Genomic DNA, 19,659 nt, shown 5'->3' with positions numbered 1-19,659 from the left:
GGTGAGAGTAGTTCTAGCCTGAGATGGTGATAGTGGCTGGTATAAGGAACAAGACCCTGACAGGTCAAGTGATGAAGATGGAGAAAATGTTCTGATTGGTCTTCTCAGGATTCATCCATGGATGTTGGTGATAAGGTACAGAGTAGCAGAATTAGTTTGCCCATTGTGATGCCCTTGTGGAGTTAGCTGCATCTCTCTCTCTCTCTCTCTCTCTCTCTCTCACCCACCCACCCAATTTCCTTGTCCCGAGGGAAGGGCCCCGGCAAAGGCAGTCAATCAGTTCATCAATCAAATGTATTCTGCAGTCACAGACCTATTAAAAACAAAACATCCAAACTGTACAATTTCTAACATAAAATAAGTTAGAATTTGTGATAATAAGGCTATGATGGACTTTTGATGACCAAATGGTCCTGGAATTAATAGTTACTGTTATGTATACGACAAGGTGAATCTTTTGAGGTACTGAACATTCTCAATAAAATCATTGCAATTTTCTTATCTAGGTACCTTCCTGTAGTTCTGTATTTGATAGCCTGATCCTTAAACAATTCCTTGGAATGACATTCCGTTAATTTTATTAGGTTTACATCTAAGTAACTGTGCTTTAAGACAGCATACTTAGAATAATTGTTGCCCTCTTTAATTACTTTCATTGGCATCAGGAAAGATGCAGATTATCTGGTGGGTGGGTGTTTCCATGAAGAGTCACTTATTTAAATTAATCAGATAACCCCTCCCGCAGCAAAAATAAAACAAGTAGTGTCTATATATGTCCACTAAACGTTCAGTAGTCTGTGTCATCTCTACTGTTTATCCAGTTGCCTTTAGTGTGGAAATATCAGACATAGCAGTGCTCCCAGAGGGAATTCTACTATTTCCTGACTTAAGCTGAGTTAGGCACACTGTATGTCCTTTCTCAACATTTTCATATTTAGTCTTCTGCTTTCTGTCAGTCCCTGGAAATACAGCGATGCACCATGATTTAAAAGAAACAAACCAAAGCCAATGGGAATAAAGCAGAGCCAAACTAACCAAGGCCAATGAGAAAAGTATAGTATTAGATGATTATAAATTTAGGTTGGGGACATAAAAAGTACCATTTGATGTACCTAAAAGCTTTTGTTGGGGATTTTGTTGGATCCCAGAATGGCCAATGATCAAGGGTGATGGGAGTTGTAGTCCAGCAAAATCTGGATGGCCATAGGCTTCCCATCCTAGCTATAAATTGAAAAGCATACAACCTTCTGTTTTTATTTAAACAAAAATTATCAATATATCCAGTATTAGAAACCGAGGTGCAATCAACTCTATCCTAAGCATATATTTCTATTAGTTGTCAAATACTTAAAAATAAAATAAGAGTGTTATTGGATTGGGAGGTTGGTTTGGATGATGCCTTTGGATCTCAGTCAAGCCTGTGATTTTATATCTCTATGACTGTAGAAGGGACTGCTGAAGTGGTCAAACCAGTGCCTTGCTAAGTTAATGGCCTTAGCCTGACTGACTGACTGACTGACTGACTGACTAATGGCCTTAGCTGGACAAGCACCCTATCTGCATGACTAAAGAATTGACCATGTTGCTGTAGGAACAACTAGCTTATGGTGCTTCCAGAAGAATGGGATAATTCCAGCCGCTCACCAGGCTCTAAGAAGGAGAACAATAGGCCAAAGTCTAGTCTTTTGTTTTGTCTATTATGAACAGGAAGCTGGAAAGAGACATGGAAGTTTAATTTGCTATGTGTGCTGAATCCAAAGTTATGGCTTTGGGACCCACCTCCCCAACAGCTAATGGGGAAGCAAGATCTGTTGGAGTGCTAATGCTTTTAGTTCTTCTGCCTGTTGCTCAGGTTGTACATCTGTGCAAATAAAAAAAAAATCAGACACCCCTGCTTTGGGATTGAGGTGTGTGCAACAATTTAAAAACATTGAAAATGGAAACCATCAGCACTATAGCAATCCAAAGGGTTATTGCATGCAGAAACAGAAGAGAGTTATGGATCTAAAGAAACAGCACACTCATACTAGTCATGCATCTGCAGATCCAGTACATAACCACTGTACAGTTCAATGGCTGTGACTCTGACTGGGCAGCTGGAGTTGGAGGGCGCTATCAGCTTTAGAATACTTTCCAACAAGCTGTACTCCCACATGCTAAATAACTCTTGCAGTCCTCCGTTCACGCTAATTATAGATTGCTGATACTTGAATGGATCATGTATCTGGATAGGGAGGAGGCATGCATCTAGTTTAGATAAATAGTGGGCTTGGATAAATGAGGGAGGTAGTGCATGGCAGAAGGCAGAAGGCTCCAGCAACATTTTTTGGAAAATCCGTAACCTTCCTTGTCTTCCTTTGCTTCCTTTGCCTCCTATTTGGTGAATATTCAGAAAAGTACAGAAAGGTAAAAGGACATTCAGGCAAGAAGCTTGACTAGAATACACACATTTTAAAAGGGAAAGTAGTCTGCCAGGACCAGGACTATATTTAGTTTTTCTAATGTAGAAAATAGCTGTATTTTTTAAAGCAAGGTAATGTGTCGCATGAAGCGCCTGTGGCAAAGCCCACCAGTTCCTGGTGTTTATGGGTACCAGAGAAATGAAGATTTTACAGTCCAAGGGGGCATGATATTCAAAGCCAGTCATTCCAGATATCCACTATGTGTTTAGTGTGAGGTGCTGCAGTAGTGTTGGACTAGGCCCTGGGAGACCAGAACTCAAATCTACATAGCCATGAAGCTCACAGTCCCTCAGCCTAACCCAGCACATAAATAGTTGTGAGGATAATATGGAGAGTGGGAAAACCATGTACTCCAGCTTGACCTCTTTGGAAGAAAGGTGGGATGTAAATGTAATAATAAATAACTACGTTTATTGAGTAGATGACTTCAGGCTTTCAGCAGGGACCTAAACTTCGTCATAACAAACTTTCATTGAAGAAACACCTCAGGGAAAATGGATTATTTTTGTTAACCAAAATAAGAATGCAAATCTATTTTCTATATTCTCCAGAAATCTGTAATGTTATAGCTGAAGCACGCTATCACTGAGTAAATTTTATTTCATTGAGTAATTAAATGCATCAATTTTTCCATGCAAAAATATGTATGTTTGTTTAATCATTTTTTATTCTGTAAAAAAATTCTGGTTTGGCCTGGTTTATAAAAGAAATGCAAATTCCCCTGGCACTAAAATAGCAATTTTGTTTAGCAATTTTTTGTTCAGTTAAAATTTATCCATTCTTTTCTTTCTATGTTGGTATTAACTAACAGTCTAATAACTGGTGTTGTGGGATGCACACATTCAGCTAAGACTCAATAGTGAAATATATTTGAATATCTAAAAGTGTGACGGTGATAATACATAACAATTGTGAATTGGCTTTTCCCCCCCTTGTTTAGTAATGTAATTAATTTTTTAGGAAACATTCTCTCAACTTACCTTTGATATTTATGCTACTGAATTACTTCTACAGCTTTCAGTTTAGAGAAAATATGCTATAACATAACAGTTTTAACCATGTGTTAATGGTAAGTAAAAATGTATCAGTTTCAGAGTTAGACCCATAAGTAGTAGCAGTTGCCAGGGCATTACCACATTCACCTCTACATAGTTCCAGCCTTATTTCAAACATTGTGATATATCGAAATATTGTGATGTTTAGCTGGTGATATATTGTGATGCTGAGAACCAGATACCGCCTACTATAGATAACATTTAACTGGATTACCATCTAGACTAAGGTTGTGTATATACCACGGGCAGTGCTATTTTTCTAGAAAAGGAGGTGCCAGAACTCACCATGAACGCCTCCCTTGTTCTCTCATAATAGCACATGGCGCCCACCTGACAGGCGCTGGAAATGAGTTCCAGTGAGTTCCAGCTGAAAAGAAGCCCTGGGTTGCATACCACTTTTGTCAATGCGGGGATTTCTTTTTGTGCAATAGAATATTTCCCCCCTCGTCTCCCTTCAAGCATCTCTTAAATTTGTTCTAGGGGTTCCCCTAACCTAAGGTTACCAGATTTTTTTTCAATGAATCCGGGGAAACTTTTCAAATTCAATGGATTTTGTATGGGGACTGATTTGTATATCTGGGGACTGTCCCCGGGAAATGGGGACGTCTGGTAACGTCACCCTAACCATCCAGAGCAAATTTGGGGATTGTGTGGGGATAGGGAGAATAGGGGGAAACCCTGCATATTCCTGCATTGTAGGGTGTTGGAATAGACTAGATGATTCTCAGGGTTTCTTCCAACTCTTCAATTCTATGATTAAATGGTTCACGTAATGACCTTGATGGGCAAGAGCCCAAGGTGTAGAAACTCATGATGGAAATACAAGGTCTCGCCACCGCTCTGAGTGTCTCCTGATTCATGGGCAGAGGCTTGAGGCCCATTGTGCATACACACATGATTTACACCAACCATTGTGTGACCTTTTAAATTAGCTTAGAGCAGGAATGGGGAATCTGCGACGCTCCTTATGTTGTTGGACTACAACTCCCATCATCCTTGGCCATTGGCCATACTGGCTTGGACTGATGGAAGCTGGAGCCCATCAACATCTCAAGGGCCACAGGTTACTCATCCCTGCTTAGAGACTGAGCACCCTCTTGCTGCACTACCACTTCTGGTGGGTAGCTCATCCAGCCTCCCCACCCACCCCAAGGTGTAATACACTGAGAAGACACCACTAGTTTATTTAACTGTTGGCATCTTTTAAATGTGTTTTCTTTAGTTCTGCACTCCTCCTCTCTAAAACTGGTACGAATAAAGCAAATGTGGTTTTTCAGTAGCAAATAGCTATGCTTTTGAAGCAAAACTTCCTTCCCCATCCATTACATGATCAAGAATGTAATGTGCTTTCCCTCCCAAACACACAAACCGGGGAAATATGAATGCTATTTATGCTCTCATTTAATCAGTACAAAACAAGATATTATCTTGCTATTATATACACCAAACTAAAGTACATCTGTCTCTTTCCATGAAATCTAGCGCTCCAGGTTTGGTTTTTTCCCCCCTTCAGAGGTGAAAGAAAGCCAATTTTGCCCCCCGCAGGAATCTTTGAAACTGCATTTGGAACATTATTCAAAATGTCTATGCTTTTAAAAAACATACTCATGGTATAATTACAGTGATTGAGAATGCTATTTTAAAAAAGAGGCATTTACATTTGTCTCTGATACCTTACTCTCAGTAGGTTTTGTTAGATATTTATGAAGTTCTAAAAGGAAACAGATTTACCTGCTGACTCAGTCAAAAGCAAAAGTGCAACTATTATAAATATTCCTAAACCTGCTGTGGTTTTTATGTTTTTTATGTTTTTTTACTCCTTACAAAAATGTTTAAGAAGAAAGTGCAACATTTGAGGATAGAAGGTTCCTCAAGGCCAGAAAAAGTCCGCAGTTCTTTCAACAGCCATGTTGGGATCCTCTGGGTAATAATAAAGAAACACAGGCAGGGAAATATAGCACAATGCTCTCCCTTTTCCCGAAGTATCAATGGAACAGAGTCTGGATGCAGTGGAGGTGGGTGGGTGGAAGAGAGATGGCTATGTGGGCGAATGCAAGCAAGGTCCAAACACCATATTTTTGTGCCTAGTACAAACTTGTAACACAGGCTGCCTCCCCCACACATACTATGTTCCTATTGCACGTATACAACCTCGTGAGTCATGAAAGAAAAGTTTCTATTTTAATTCTGAAATTACATTTTTGACGTTTCTTAAAATACACCATGGTTCATCCTACTTTTGCTATTTTTGTTTGACATAACGTTGAGCATGAAGAGTCCTGCAGTTACTTTTTATTAGTCCTTATAAAGGTATTTAACATCCTTACTGGATGTTTAAAAACAAAAAACAAAACATAACCAGCACAGTGACAAAAGATGGTCTTCAACGCTAGTCCAATTCAGAGTAGACCCACTGAAGTTAATAAACATAACTGACATAGTTTCATTAATTTGAATGGGTCTACTCCGAGTAGGATTTAGCTAAATATAATCCAGGCATTCTAAAACAGACCAATCTATTTTAAAGCTTTCTTTTTCTGATCTCCTTCACTGCAAAACAAACTTCTCTTTGAAAGTTCTTGTTCAATAGCTAGGCAGCCCCATAGCTAAAAGGCTGTGCTTGCCCCATAGTAAAAACCCTGCTATTTTTGATGAGTGCAAGTTATAAATACTACCAGTGGCATTGGCTCCCACTGTCTTAAGGTAAGGATCAATGTTCTCAGTTGCAATACAGTCATACCTCTGTTTACGTAAACTTCAGGATGTGCACTTGGCAAACCCGGTTTTGCCACATGCGCAGAAGCAAAATGGTTTTTGACCTTCTAGGGGGACAGTGGACATGATTTTCTCCGCTCAACAGCTTCAAGAAAAATGTAGAGAGCAAAACCAACCCCTGTATATGGCATTTATTTACCTGACTAAGGCCTTTGACACTGTGGACTGTCCTTCTGAAAATTGGTAGCCCAGATAAATTTGTGAACATCCTTTGGCTCCTCCATGATAATATGACAGCAACAACCACAGATAACAATGGCTCTCAAAGTGAACCATTCACAGTGGGATCAGGTGTTAAACAGGGTTGTGTTATCGTCCCCAATCTATTTATTATTTTCATTGCTGTGATCCTACACATTGTCAAAGGGAAACTCTTTACCAGGGTAGAAATCATACATTGAACAGATTGAAAGCTCTGAGTAGGCTGAAAGAGTAAGGTTGTGATAACTTCTGTCCTAGAGCTTCAGTATGCCGATGACAACGTAGTGTGTGCACTCAGAGGATGACCTCCAAACCATCCTAAATATATTAGCAGAAGCTTATGAAAAGCTTGGCCTATCACTCAACACCCAAAAAACCAAAGTCCTGCACCAACAAGCACAAAACAACCCCTCTCCAACTCAGTGGTGTAACGTTGGAAAGTGTCAATCACTTCTCCTACCTGGGCATTTACCGTATATTTCCACAAGGGCCAATATTGATACTGAAATCCAGCATTGCCTGAGCTCTGCAAGGGCCGTTTTCTTCCTGTTAAAGTGCAGAGTGTTTGAGGACCGGGACATTCAAAGGGAAAACAAAATGCTTTGTGATCTTGAATGGCAGTCCCTCAATAATCTCTGCAAACCTTTACAAAGTTATTTCCCTTAACCACTGTTGCAATCAGAGTGGTTTAGTGAGAAAACCAGACTGGTTCCAGAATACCTTCTTTCTCCAGATACTATATCTCTTTTCCGACTTCATTTGTACAGTCTCATGCAGCACTAGTAGGAACTGAACAAAAACTGAAGATCTACATCTGGACTCATGTGGATCTTGGCTGCCACCCCATCTAGTATTCCCAGTACTGGAGTAAAGATCTGCTTGCTCCAAGAGTTCTTCCAATGACCTCAAGCAGAGTAAACAAATGTGCTGCCAATCCAATCTCAATTCTTGTAGCCAGTTCTAGCCCATCAAGGTTAGACCTTTTCCTTGCATCACCCACAAAAGTACATTCTTATATGTATGTCACTGGCAGGAACACCCTGCTGCTCAGGAGAATAGTCTTCCATATTGGTTGTGAATGGTGATCACCCAACATTTACAGGTAATGACCGCTCCCCGCTTAAAACGGGGGGCGCCCTTTGCGTGGACGCGTGCAGCCCCTAGATCTGGAGCGGCTCCAACAGCATAGGCTTGGCCTTGCCTTCCCTCAGGTGGGATACCTGGAGGTCTCCGCTTACCTCAGTCAGTTGTCCAATCCCACCTGGGGGAAGCGTTGCCAAGGAGACCAGGCCAGGTAGGGGAGGGATTACCTGCCCACACAATAGAGGGAGGATCTTACCTGGGAATCCTCACTTGGCTCCAGAGCTTCTCCCACCCTACCCACCCTCAGTTAATGTCTTATTTTGCAGGTTAACTTTTCTTCACAGGTTTTGCAGGTTAACTTTTCTTCACAGGTATGTGGGCGCTGCTACGTTAAGGTCGCTGTTAAAGGGCCGGAAAGGAATTTCCCTGCATTGGCAGGTTTCACCTTTCCCGTAGCAAAACGTCACAACTTTGGCGGTATCAGGCCTTGGGCGGAATCCTTTAGTCCATCTTCCTCTTTGCGGCGGCGATACCAGGGTTCCCCGTTAATGGGGTTTCTGAAGGGAGGTTTTGACCGTACGTCGAAAGGTCGTCATTGCTCTCCCCTGCGGCGGCAGCGTAACGGGGGCGGCTATCTCTGCTTGAACATATGTTCTCCAGAGCCGGCCCATCCCCCCCCCCACACACTGGATAACCCTGATGCTCCCTAGGTCCCCAGCTGGGGACTGGGGAGGGAGAACGCCCAATGCCTGAGCCAAGGTCTACCCACATTTGAAATTTAATAAAGTTGTGGCCAATTTAATCCCATAGCATGTTGTCTTGAGTCGTTATTCCACATGACGGGGGGACCGCGCAGGATCTGGGGACTCCGCCTGTCCACGCAAAAGGTAAAGGGATAGACTCTTACTGTGTCATCCTGACTTTCCTCAGTGTGCATCTCCATCAGCTCCCCCCCCCCCCCACATCAACTAGTGTTGATTCACTAGTTAATTGTTGGCTGTTCGCTAAGTACATCATTGCATTAAGTACTCCTTGTGACGACATTGCCAGAAAACTGTTGGTCAACCTATATGGGACACTCTAGACCAGGCATGGCCAAACTTGGCCCTCCAGATGTTTTGGGACTACAATTCCCATCATCCCTGACCACTGGTCCTGTTAGTTAGGGGTGGTGGGAGTTGTAGGCCAAAAACATCTGGAGGGACGAGGTTGAGGAAGCCTGTCCTAGATGGATCAGGGAAGAGCTGTGTACGTGTGTGCCAGCAACTTACATATTGGCCACCTTTGTGCCTCTCCACATACTCTGACCACTCACTCTCTCAAACAATGCATCACCAAGCTTGGTATAGTTTTATCCTAAGTCACCAGTGGAATGAGTTGGAAGACACCCAACATAAAGAGGGTGGAAGTGATATTGCAAACAGGGCAGGGTCTGGCTGGACAAAAGTAGAACTATAAAGATGGAAAGTGAAACTAGACAATATGACCCCTTTGACCCCTAAGGATTCTTACTTCCTGGGCAGGGAGCACCCACAGATTTCTAAGTGCCAGCAACAGTTACTCCCTGTGACCTAAGACTTTCTTACATGGTTACTCATTTGAACAAAGCCTATCTCCTAGTTTTCAGTTACAGTCAAATAGCATATTAGATTGGAATCATCTGTCTAGATTGTACAGTTTTGAACTTCAGATGGAGATTTAGTTGGAGAACTGAATGTAGTATATACAGTAAATTTATATAAACTCTCTGCACGTAGAAATCTATATTGTTGTAAGTTTGAGGGTTCTATACGCCTGGGTTTAGTAAATGTTGGGATTTAATTAGAACTTTTATGTTAAAATGAGATGTCAGACCTATATGTCTTTTAAAAACATTAATATTTTTATTTTAAAAAAATCTCAATTATAAAGAAATAAAGTGATACAGAGAAAAAAAAGAGGGGAAGTGAGGGGGGAGAACAAAGATGTATATAAAAAAGAGAAAATATATATACACAAAATTGCAATGTAATATACTCCCTTACATTCTTATAGAAATTGATATAGTGTCATTATCCTAATGCATATGTAGATGTTAATAGCCTACTACATTCTTTATAAACCCATGTTCTTTATATCCTAAACTCCTAGCGAAACCTTATAGCAAGTGTTACATTCTGTAAAAATGTGCACTATTCTGCATTTCTGATTTACAAAGTGTATAACATGTGCAGTGATTCACATAGGAACGAGGAATGCTTAAGTGAGGCTCATTAAGGCATGGTAATATGAAGCCCATAGTAACTTCTTTTCCTGGAAATCTTATATGTCAGCATTAGCTGAGATTCTGGCTCTGAGTAAAGGTTAGATTTCTCTTTATTCTGTATTTTCATTATGGTTAATATTTAAGCCCTGCCGCTGGTGTGCTCAGCAGAACAGTTGGTCCTTGTACGTCTATAAATGGCAGAGGGAGGGAGGGAGGGAGCTCTGGGTCTGTTAGAGCATGTCTGTCAGCTGTTTGAACAAGGCGAGCACCTTGATGCTGCTGGCCTTGGAGCGTGTGCAGTTCCACAGCTCTCATGCTATTTATTTATACCGGCTTTGTGATTGGTTGAGGCTGCCGTCCTCCCTGCATCCTCTAGTGACTGCTGCTGACAGGGGTATCTCTCCTCAACTGAGATTACTGTGTATGACCTACTTTGAAAATGGTGTGAACCAAGGTTCACAAATTACCTTGGAGGGATGCCACGGAGCTGGTGTGCAAAGAGAAGTCATCCAGGAGGCGTTGCCAGAACAAAATAAAACAACACACACACACACACACTGCTCTGTGTCTTTCCAGATGCAATGTGTGCATTCTTTTTCACGGGGCCTTGGTTTGACAACCTATTATCTCTGTGTTATCCTTGCAGCACATTGATTTACTGCGCAGCCCTGCAAAATTAGCCGGCCTCATGCCGAGACGACACAGGTCCTCTCCATAAAGCCAAAATACGAATACTGTACAAATGACTACAGGATTTCAGGCTCAGCTGCCTACCTATCTGTGGCAGTAGCTGTGCTACGTTAGTGGTATCTGGTGCAATCACTCAAATCAATATTATAACACAGTCCTTCTGTTTGCCTAATTGTGTGTCCTGCTCTCTGTTGCTGAGATTTTCCTGTCTATCAGAAGAGAGCACTTGGATATCTTGCTTGCTCCAAAGTGATTGTATTTTCCTATTTTCTTTGTGAATTTTATTGTGCTTCTGCAAACGGTTTGCGTCGAGTTTAAGGGTGATGTGAGTTTCCTTAGAGCAGCAAATCAACTTTAGCAAAGAAACTTCTCTCTCTTCCCCTTTTCTGTGTCTTAAGACATTTCAAACAGAACATGGCAACCGTTTGTGTTTGCTATCTGATCAGATAATTATCATAAGCTAAAAGGTAAAGTGGTTGTATTTGTAAAGGGCAGCGATGCTGTACATCAAGAGAATTAACAAGCTTGCATGTCAAGCTGCTTTTCATAGAGAGAGAAAAATCCTTTCTTGTCTCTATAGGTCAAAAACTCCATAATAAATTAACAATGCAAATATATTTTCATTTATATCCTTACAACATTAAAATATGCCATGGCATTTTGAGCCTTTCTGAAGATTTTGTTCTAGAAATAAATTACATTCAGGACTTAAAACAATAATTTGCATTTGCGCAGTGAGTATCCAAAGCAATTCATATTCATTACCCCAGTAATCTTTATGATAATCCTATATAGTAGCTCAATATTAGATTTCTCATATTGCAGATGGGAATGAGGGGGCTGAAGGTTGTTTTTATGTTTTAAAAAAGGTTTATGTACCTTGCTTTCCCACTAAGGAGTTCAAGATACATACATACATCATTAGATAAAGTGTGCCACCTTCCTATAATTCAAACCATGCTCAAGGCAGCTTGCAACATGCGAAAAAATACATAACTGCAACATAACAAAAATAGTAATAATAACTAAAACATGTAAAAAATATGCAACCAAGCTGAACAGTTTCCATATAAGGCACATCCAGATCTAAAGTAAATATATAAAAAACAATCCTTCCAGCAAAAATCCCCAAACAACATCCTAGTTCAAGGGGCTGTTTAGCAGACTCAGCTTTTGTAGCTGGAGTCAGTCAGGGCCCTGCCAGGACTTACAGCCAGGATGGTATATGGTGTTAGGAGCGTCCTACTCTCGTGTAGGACCCTGGTAGAGACACATGCCTGACTGGCATGTTCTCTCCCTCCTGGCTGATCGTTCAGGAGCTTCAAAAGCTTTCTTCAGCCCATACATTACAGCCAAAATGATGCCAAAAGGCATCAGCATACTTAGGGATCCACAGAGTGTTCGCAGTTTGCATAACAGAATCAATAGCACAGCATTTTGGCTAATCTACTTTATTTGCATATAATACACTTGGAGCATTCTGACTTAGCTCCTGCCTCTTTCTCATCAGACAGCAAAAAGAGAAAGGAACAAAGGACAATAGTCCAACTTCATGGAACACAGTAACACAAACATCCTGCCTCCGTCACTTCCCACACTGTGGAATGAATACATACACCGTCATGTGATAGACAACAATCCCATGACTGCAGACACGGGGAATGAATCTCATATGGTTCCCTTTCCTCTCTCCATTTTATCCTCACAACAACCCTGTGAGGTAGGCTAGGTTGAGAGGGAGTGACTGGCTTGTTGTCACCCACTGAGTTCAAGGCTGAGTAAGGATGTAACTTGCTCTCTGCAGTCCTGGTCTGACATTCTAAGCACATTATTCTAAGCACTCTTTCCCCACCAGAGTCTATCAGGTTCCTCCCCAATTTCTCTCAAGTTCAGGTCCTGGCTCTACCCAGGTGTCAGATTTTCTTCTTATTTCAAAAGGTAGTAACCTTAGCAGCATAGCAAACAAGACTCATAATTGGTGAGTCCAATATGTGGGCTGGTTCCATGAGATCTAATGTCATGCTCCAGTCTAGTGTTTTTGTAATACTAAAATCAATATATGCAGTTTTGTATATCCAAGAAAGTATGCTGTTGCTGTGTTCGTGCAGGTAAGCAAAAGTATTTCCACCTTATGCTGAGTGACAAGGCCAGCAGCTTATATGCATAATTAACTGAAAACCAAGTCATATATCTATTTAGCACTCACAAATATTTTGCACATTTTTTTATTTCTGTGTGTTATCTCCTGTTTTTGGTCCACTAACCCTGAAGCAGCAGATTTGCAGTTTGGGAGTGCTGTTGAATTTAAACCTGCTCCTTAATGCTCAGGTAGTAGTCGTGGCTAGTTGTTTTGAAACAACTTGTCCCCTTTCCTGGAGAAACCAAGTCCAGCCAAAGTCATTCATGCTCTTGTCACTTCCAGGACAGATTTTCATCTTTTGCCGTCATAAGACATTTTGAATGACCCTCAAATAAAGCTTAGATAAATGTTAATAAATAAATAATCATGAAATGGTGATAAAATCTCATTCACAGCCGAATAAGATGGTGAGAGTTTCATATAGGAACACCTTGCAGATTGAGGGAGAAATTCAACATAGTGCTATAGCAGTCGATCTGTCGGTGCAAACTTTTCAGCTTGCCAGATGGAATGATCCTCTCTTCTGGGGGTTCTCCCAACCCTCTCAGAGCTCATTTTTGAAGGTGCAAGGAGAGGAGCAGGTGGGGGAAAGCCACATTGTGCTGGCTGGCTTCTGCTAATGGGACTCATTTGTTGAATCCAGTCGGACTGTCCAATAGGGGGGCATTTCCAGTCATTAGCTGCCACTGAAAAAAATATCAGATGGTCAGCCTTGACCATTAGCAAGCAATCCTCTTAAGTGAAAGATCATCACTGGAACCCATTTGGAGGACAATGACAAACTTCCTGTGAACATCCATTTAGTAGCATGCTCACAGTGCATTTATAGAGGTAAGCATTTGAGGTGGTTTAAAAATAGGGGAAGCTGAGACAAAAGACCTTTAATAATTCTACAACTGGAGGGTTATCTGTTTCAGACAGTATTGACACTACCATGTCAGGGACAGTGCCTTTGCCAGTTTGCTAAACAGCTAAAAGCCTCGCAGAGGTCATTGGAGAAAGGAGGGGAGGATATGAAACAGGAGCTTGGCTTTGGATGGTCTGTCTCATTAAGCGACTGGCCCAGGATCAAGAGGGCTTTGCTGTCACTGGCTGACCAGTCTCCAATACAACTTGCTGAGACACTCTGCTGCAATGTATTCTAGCTGAACAGATGTAATAATATAAATTGCCACTCTGTTGACAGCTTGGCCTGGCAGGGTCATTCATAAGTCTCAGGCGGCAGTGTACGTTTTAATGAAAATTGTTTGTTGAAGGTTTTATATATATCTATATATCTATATACACAGGGACGCGGGTGGCGCTGTGGGTAAAAGCCTCAGCGCCTAGGGCTTGCCGATCGAAAGGTTGGCGGTTTGAATCCCCGCAGCGGGGTGCGCTCCTGTTGCTCGGTCCCAGCGCCTGCCAACTTAGCAGTTCGAAAGCACCCCCGGGTGCAAGTAGATAAATAGGGACCGCTTACTGGTGGGAAGGTAAACGGCGTTTCCGTGTGCGGCTCTGGCTTGCCAGATGCAGCTTTGTCACGCTGGCCACGTGACCCGAAAGTGTCTCCGGACAGCGCTGGCCCCCAGCCTCTTGAGTGAGATGGGCGCACAACCCTAGAGTCTGTCAAGACTGGCCCGTACGGGCAGGGGTACCTTTACCTTTTTACCTATATATCTATATACAGTGGTACCTTGGGTTACATACGCTTCAGGTTACATACGCTTCAGGTTACAGACTTCGCTAACCCAGAAATAGTACCTCAGGTTAAGAACTTTGCTTCAGGGTGAAAAAAGGTTGTTGTTGTTGTTGTTTAGTTGTTTAGTTGTGTCCGACTCTTCGTGGCCCCATGGACCAGAGCACACCAGGCACTCCTTCATACCTTGGTATCTGCAGATCTTATGACCTGGGGACCATGCCAACATTAATGAGCTAAATGGCAGTTCACCTTCGTCTATTTTTCTGACAAAATATGGCCCAGACGACACTATTTCTTTGCCTAGGGGAAAAAATTCACTTCGGCTACAAAATGATTCTTAAGAAAATATGCTACATTGAACTCTTCCAAAGAAACTGCCCATTTTGGTTTGGGAAACTGTTTTTACTATACATCCAGGCTGAGATTGTGTACCCTGAGCTCTGAGGTGCTGGAGATTCCAGAAGTTTATAAATACTCTTAGAAACATCACAGCAAGATGTTCTGATATAACTGGCAGGCCAATTTATGTTACCCTGATGGAGAGTTGATGGCAGAAGCAGATCTTGTTAGGCATACCCATCTAAAGAAATCTGATTCTCTGATTGGAACCAGTTTTCAAAGGAATTAAACTTTGCAATGATTCAATAGATTTATATTTCCACAGTGGCTTGCATGGATTTTTTAATACCAGATTTTTTAATACTGCGATCATTTCCATGGCACCTTATCTCCTGCAGCCTACCCCATTTACCGGTACTTTCCTAATTGTGACAGCTCAGAAACAAGCAACGCTGATAGCTTCAAAGCAATGAAAATATCCCATGGTTCTGGCAGCTGATGGGAAGTTAAAAAAATAAGTGATCCCAAAGGAAGGGCAAGAATTGTCAGAGGAGGAGAAGGAGGAACCGGAGGTGAGAAGAGCTTGAGCAAGGCTTTGAGGAAGGGATCTGTACCAGCATGGCCGGTCTAAGTAGAGGGAGAGTTAGAGGGTTGGGTCAAGGTCCTGTTGGATCAAGGTCCTGGCATCAAGGATGCACCTTCAATTGCACTAGTGTAAACAGACCCAGCCACCCTACCCCACCCCAATAGAAGTTCACACTTGAAAGCACAGTCTTTTCGCTTGGGATGAGAATCACATGAATGACTGGTCCCACCCATCTCAGTTAAAAGCAGAGTGGGAGGGACATGTCAGGTGTTGAGACAACATCTATAGCTACTTCTTAGTCATGTGTCTTAGAGCTCTGCTGTAGACTTATGAATCATGTATCCTGTACTGTGGGGCTAATGCTTAGACCACATGCTGACTACTTGAATAAAGCTTTCAGTTTCCTTAAGCTGATAGTCGGTACTGTATTTGAGAGCTGGAGCCAGGACAAGCACACTTCTGCACACTTCAATAGGTTAATGTGTGTCACGGAATCAGTTGTTAGCTATCTGTGATTTTAAAAAAAATATGCCTCACATAAACAGTTGAAGATAAATCTTCTCACTTGTCAGGCTGGCAACATTTGAACAAGTATTATTTATAAACTCCTCCAGACAGCGTCTGCATGAAGTCCCCATACCTCTCACCTTTGCAGTCAAGATAGAACTAACAGTATAACCAACCAACTCCCAACTGTTACCGGTAATTTCCAACTGCCAGTTGTCAACTACCAACTTCCAACTGCCACCTCCTTTACTCAGCGCCATCTATTCTTTGTGAAATACATTCCCAATGAAATTACATTACAAATACTGACATCAGTCACCGTAATCCAACAACAGCTCGTGCCCCCCAAATGCGGCACATTTTCCCCACACTTTTCCTGATCCCACCTTGATATTTATCCAATGAAATCTGAACCTTCACTTTCAACATACCAGCCACAAACTTTTGCTGTCAATGAGATTTGTGTTGAATTAACTGGGCAGTCTAGTATAATGTTATAGTTCCTTTGTGCAAATAAATGCACGGGGTTGTGGAAAGCAAAACAAATTTTCATTTTCAAGATTAATTTTAAAACCCAACTACAAATGCACTAATCATTCTATCTCCAAAGTTAAGCTTCTGGCATGAGACAGCACTTCTTGTTATTATCCCTTAGACCCAAAACACAATATATTGATGTACTACATCAACACTATAGTGTTCCTTGGCTTTAGTGAAATTCTTCATGACATCCTGTCAGAACTGACACAAGAGTGCCCAAGCCACAACCCGCACCAGATCAGAGAAACCACCAAAATGTACCAAGCACTCTAAATGACAAAAAAAGCGAAGCAAGCAGCAGATAGAAACTGAACACAGCCTGAAAGAAACAATCTAAACCGGAACTTGACTCAAAACTTAAAATTATACAAAAGATGCACACTGAATATGAGACTACAAACTGGAAAACTGGGGGGGAAATACAATACAATACAACTCAAATGTTTCTTGCAAACTGCCTCTGGTTAACTCATTGCACTGATCTCAGAAGTCATGTCACATTCTCACCCCACAATTCATTAACTTACCAAATTCCTCCAGCCCACTTTTCTTTTTTTTTAAAAAAAAGATGTTTATTAAAGTTTTCAATTTTATACAAACAAAGAGAAAAACGTTAAAAAAAGAAAAAGTATTAAAAACACATAAAGTTCAGAACTTAATTTCAATAACATATTTCCCTGACCTCCTCATACCTCCCCTTCTTGTTTTCTAGTTCAAATTATTTGTCCAGCAAATCCTTATCTCCTAGCATTACAGCTAAATAACACCTTATTTTCTATCCAACATCTTAAATTATTGAAACTTAAACTTTTACTTATAAAAAACCATTTTTCCATATTCTTTTAACCATTACAGCTAGAAACCACTTAATTTCAATCCAACATCATTCAACATTCATTAATATTTCAGTATTTCTGTAAATAGTCCTTAAATTTCTTCCAATCTTCTTCTGCCGACTCTTCTCCCTGGTCATGGATTCTGCCAGTCATTTCTGCCAATCCCATACAGTCAATCAACTTCATCTGCCATTCTTCCAGAGTGGGTAAATCTTGCGTCTTCCCAGCCCACTTTTCATTCTTACCTTCCTTCTGTTCCTCCCTGCTCCATGGTGCTTCCTCCATGTAGATGTAACCCAGGAGTACCCAACATGGTGCCCTCCAGATGCTGCTGAACTAAAACTCCCACTGTCCCTGACCATTGCTCATGCTGGCTGGGGCTGATGGAACTTTCAGTCCACCAGCATATAGAGGGCACTGCACTGGCTACCCCTAGATCCTTTAATTCTAGTAGGGAAGAGTGAGGAGGCCTCTGGAGTTGCTCATTCTTAGTGAAGTTTTTTTTCTTGGGTTTTCGGTAATTGCCTTTTCACTTCGTACTTGATGCTGATGGATTTGCAGGGCTAGTTTGGAGAAAGTACATGAGAGATATTTTTATGCTCTGAACAGCTTGTCTTGGGTTATATATATATATATATATATTTGCTTATATATATATATATATATATATATATATTCATTATTGTATTTTTGTGCTTGTTTTGAGTGGGCACGTGTTGTTTTTTAATTGTTGCCCGACTTATTTTTTTTCACCTTTTGTCATCTTGGTCTATTGCCATAAGGATACGTGTGAACTGTGTCTCTACAGCTGAATTGGAAAGATATGCACAGAGACCAAAAGCTGTCTAGCTTGCAAGAAAACATTTATTATTGGTACTGATGTCTAAAGAAGAGGATGGATAAACATTTTTGAGAATTCAAGGAGAATCATATTTTGTACAGATGTACAGTTTACAATGAGACCTTGTAATCAAGAGATTATTTTTTATTATTGCTAGCATAAATATGCATATATAATTGATTTTACCCGAGTCTAACGTTATTCTCTACAACTTTGACCCTGGCAGAAAAACAGAAGGCCACATAGACATGGAACAGCATTAGCAGCAGAGTGAAGAGCAGACAACTGCACTATGGCTAGAAATTATTTGCTCTCTCTTCTGACCAATTGCAGGCCACTACACCTCGGGGGGGGGGGGAGATGGTGGTAATACAGTGGTACCTCGGGTTACAGACGCTTTAGGTTACATACGCTTCTGGTTACAGACTCCGCTAACCCAGAAATAGTACCTCGGGTTAAGAACTTTGCTTCAGGATGAGAACAGAAATCGCACGGTGGTGCAGCGGGAGGCCCCATTAGCTAAAGTGGTGCTTCAGGTTAAGAACAGTTTCAGGTTAAGAATGGGCCTCCGGAACGAATTAAGTTCTTAACCCGAGGTACCACTGTATGCCTGCCCAGTGGGGGTTAAATCCCATTAGTTTTGCACAATAATTACTTCTATGATTTTGGGTGATCATGAATGTGATACTGGACTTGTATAGGCTGTTCCAAATATTTCCTGACTGTATGGCTTGCCCCTTATTTTTAGGGATGAATTCTCAGTCGTTAACCCTTTCCAAATGACACTGTCTTTACATTTGTTTCTTCTTCTCCCTACTCATCTACATTTTATAAATTTATTTAAAAATATTTTTACTAGAGAGTTGTAAAAACTGCCTCTTCGGATCACTGAGGGAAGTTCCTGGCATTTGTGGGGGGGAAATAGCACAAAAGCTAAATTAGACAAGGGTCAGTTAAAAAAATATAGCTCCTCCCCTCTTGTGGGAAGACCATTCCCAACAGCACGCATACAACTAGGGAATCAACAAAAGAGAAAATGTATGAAGAGTGGGTCAAACATATAATCACACTGAGAAGAAAACTTGTTGCATCTGGATTGGATTTTTTTTATTTTTATAAGATGCTTTAAAGATGTTTTTACTGTTCTATCACTTGTCGTTTGCCTCCCTGATCTCCTTTGAGAGGAAGGGCAGGGTATAAATTAAATATATATATTAAAAATCTAAGAAGGACACGGAAATCATATAACATTTTAGTTATCGTATAATGTTAAGCGATGGGTATTTTGTTGGGTGAGGACTCGGGTGGCGCTGTGGGTAAAAGCCCTCAGCGCCTAGGGCTTGCCGATCGGAAGGTCGGCGGTTCGAATCCCCGTGGTGGGGTGCGCTCCCGCTGCTCGGTCCCAGCGCCTGTCAACCTAGCAGTTCGAAAGCACCCCCGGGTGCAAGTAGATAAATAGGGACCGCTTTATAGCGGGAAGGTAAACGGCGTTTCCGTGTGCGGCTCTGGCTCGCCAGAGCAGCTTTGTCAGGCTGGCCACGTGACCCGGAAGTGTCTCCGGACAGCGCTGGCCCACGGCCTCTTGAGTGAGATGGGCGCACAACCCCAGAGTCTGTCAAGACTGGCCCATACGGGCAGGGGTACCTTTACCTTTACCTATTTTGTTGGGTGATAGGTT

General features: G+C 41.6%; 1 long non-coding RNA gene across 1 annotated transcript in view; it reads right to left on the bottom strand.

Annotated features, from left to right (window-relative positions):
• Window positions 1-17,740, bottom strand: part of LOC114600081 (uncharacterized) — a 30,438-nt gene extending 12,698 nt beyond the window's left edge. The window contains exon 1 of the long non-coding RNA XR_013394011.1: window positions 17,386-17,740. This is a non-coding gene — a long non-coding RNA (uncharacterized LOC114600081). The remainder of the gene's footprint in view (window positions 1-17,385) is intronic.
• Between the last annotated feature and the right edge of the window lie 1,919 nt (window positions 17,741-19,659).

This window comes from Podarcis muralis, chromosome 8, assembly GCF_964188315.1.
Source record: "Podarcis muralis chromosome 8, rPodMur119.hap1.1, whole genome shotgun sequence".
NCBI lineage: Eukaryota > Metazoa > Chordata > Lepidosauria > Squamata > Lacertidae > Podarcis > Podarcis muralis.
This window is presented reverse-complemented; position numbering and strand designations above follow the sequence as displayed.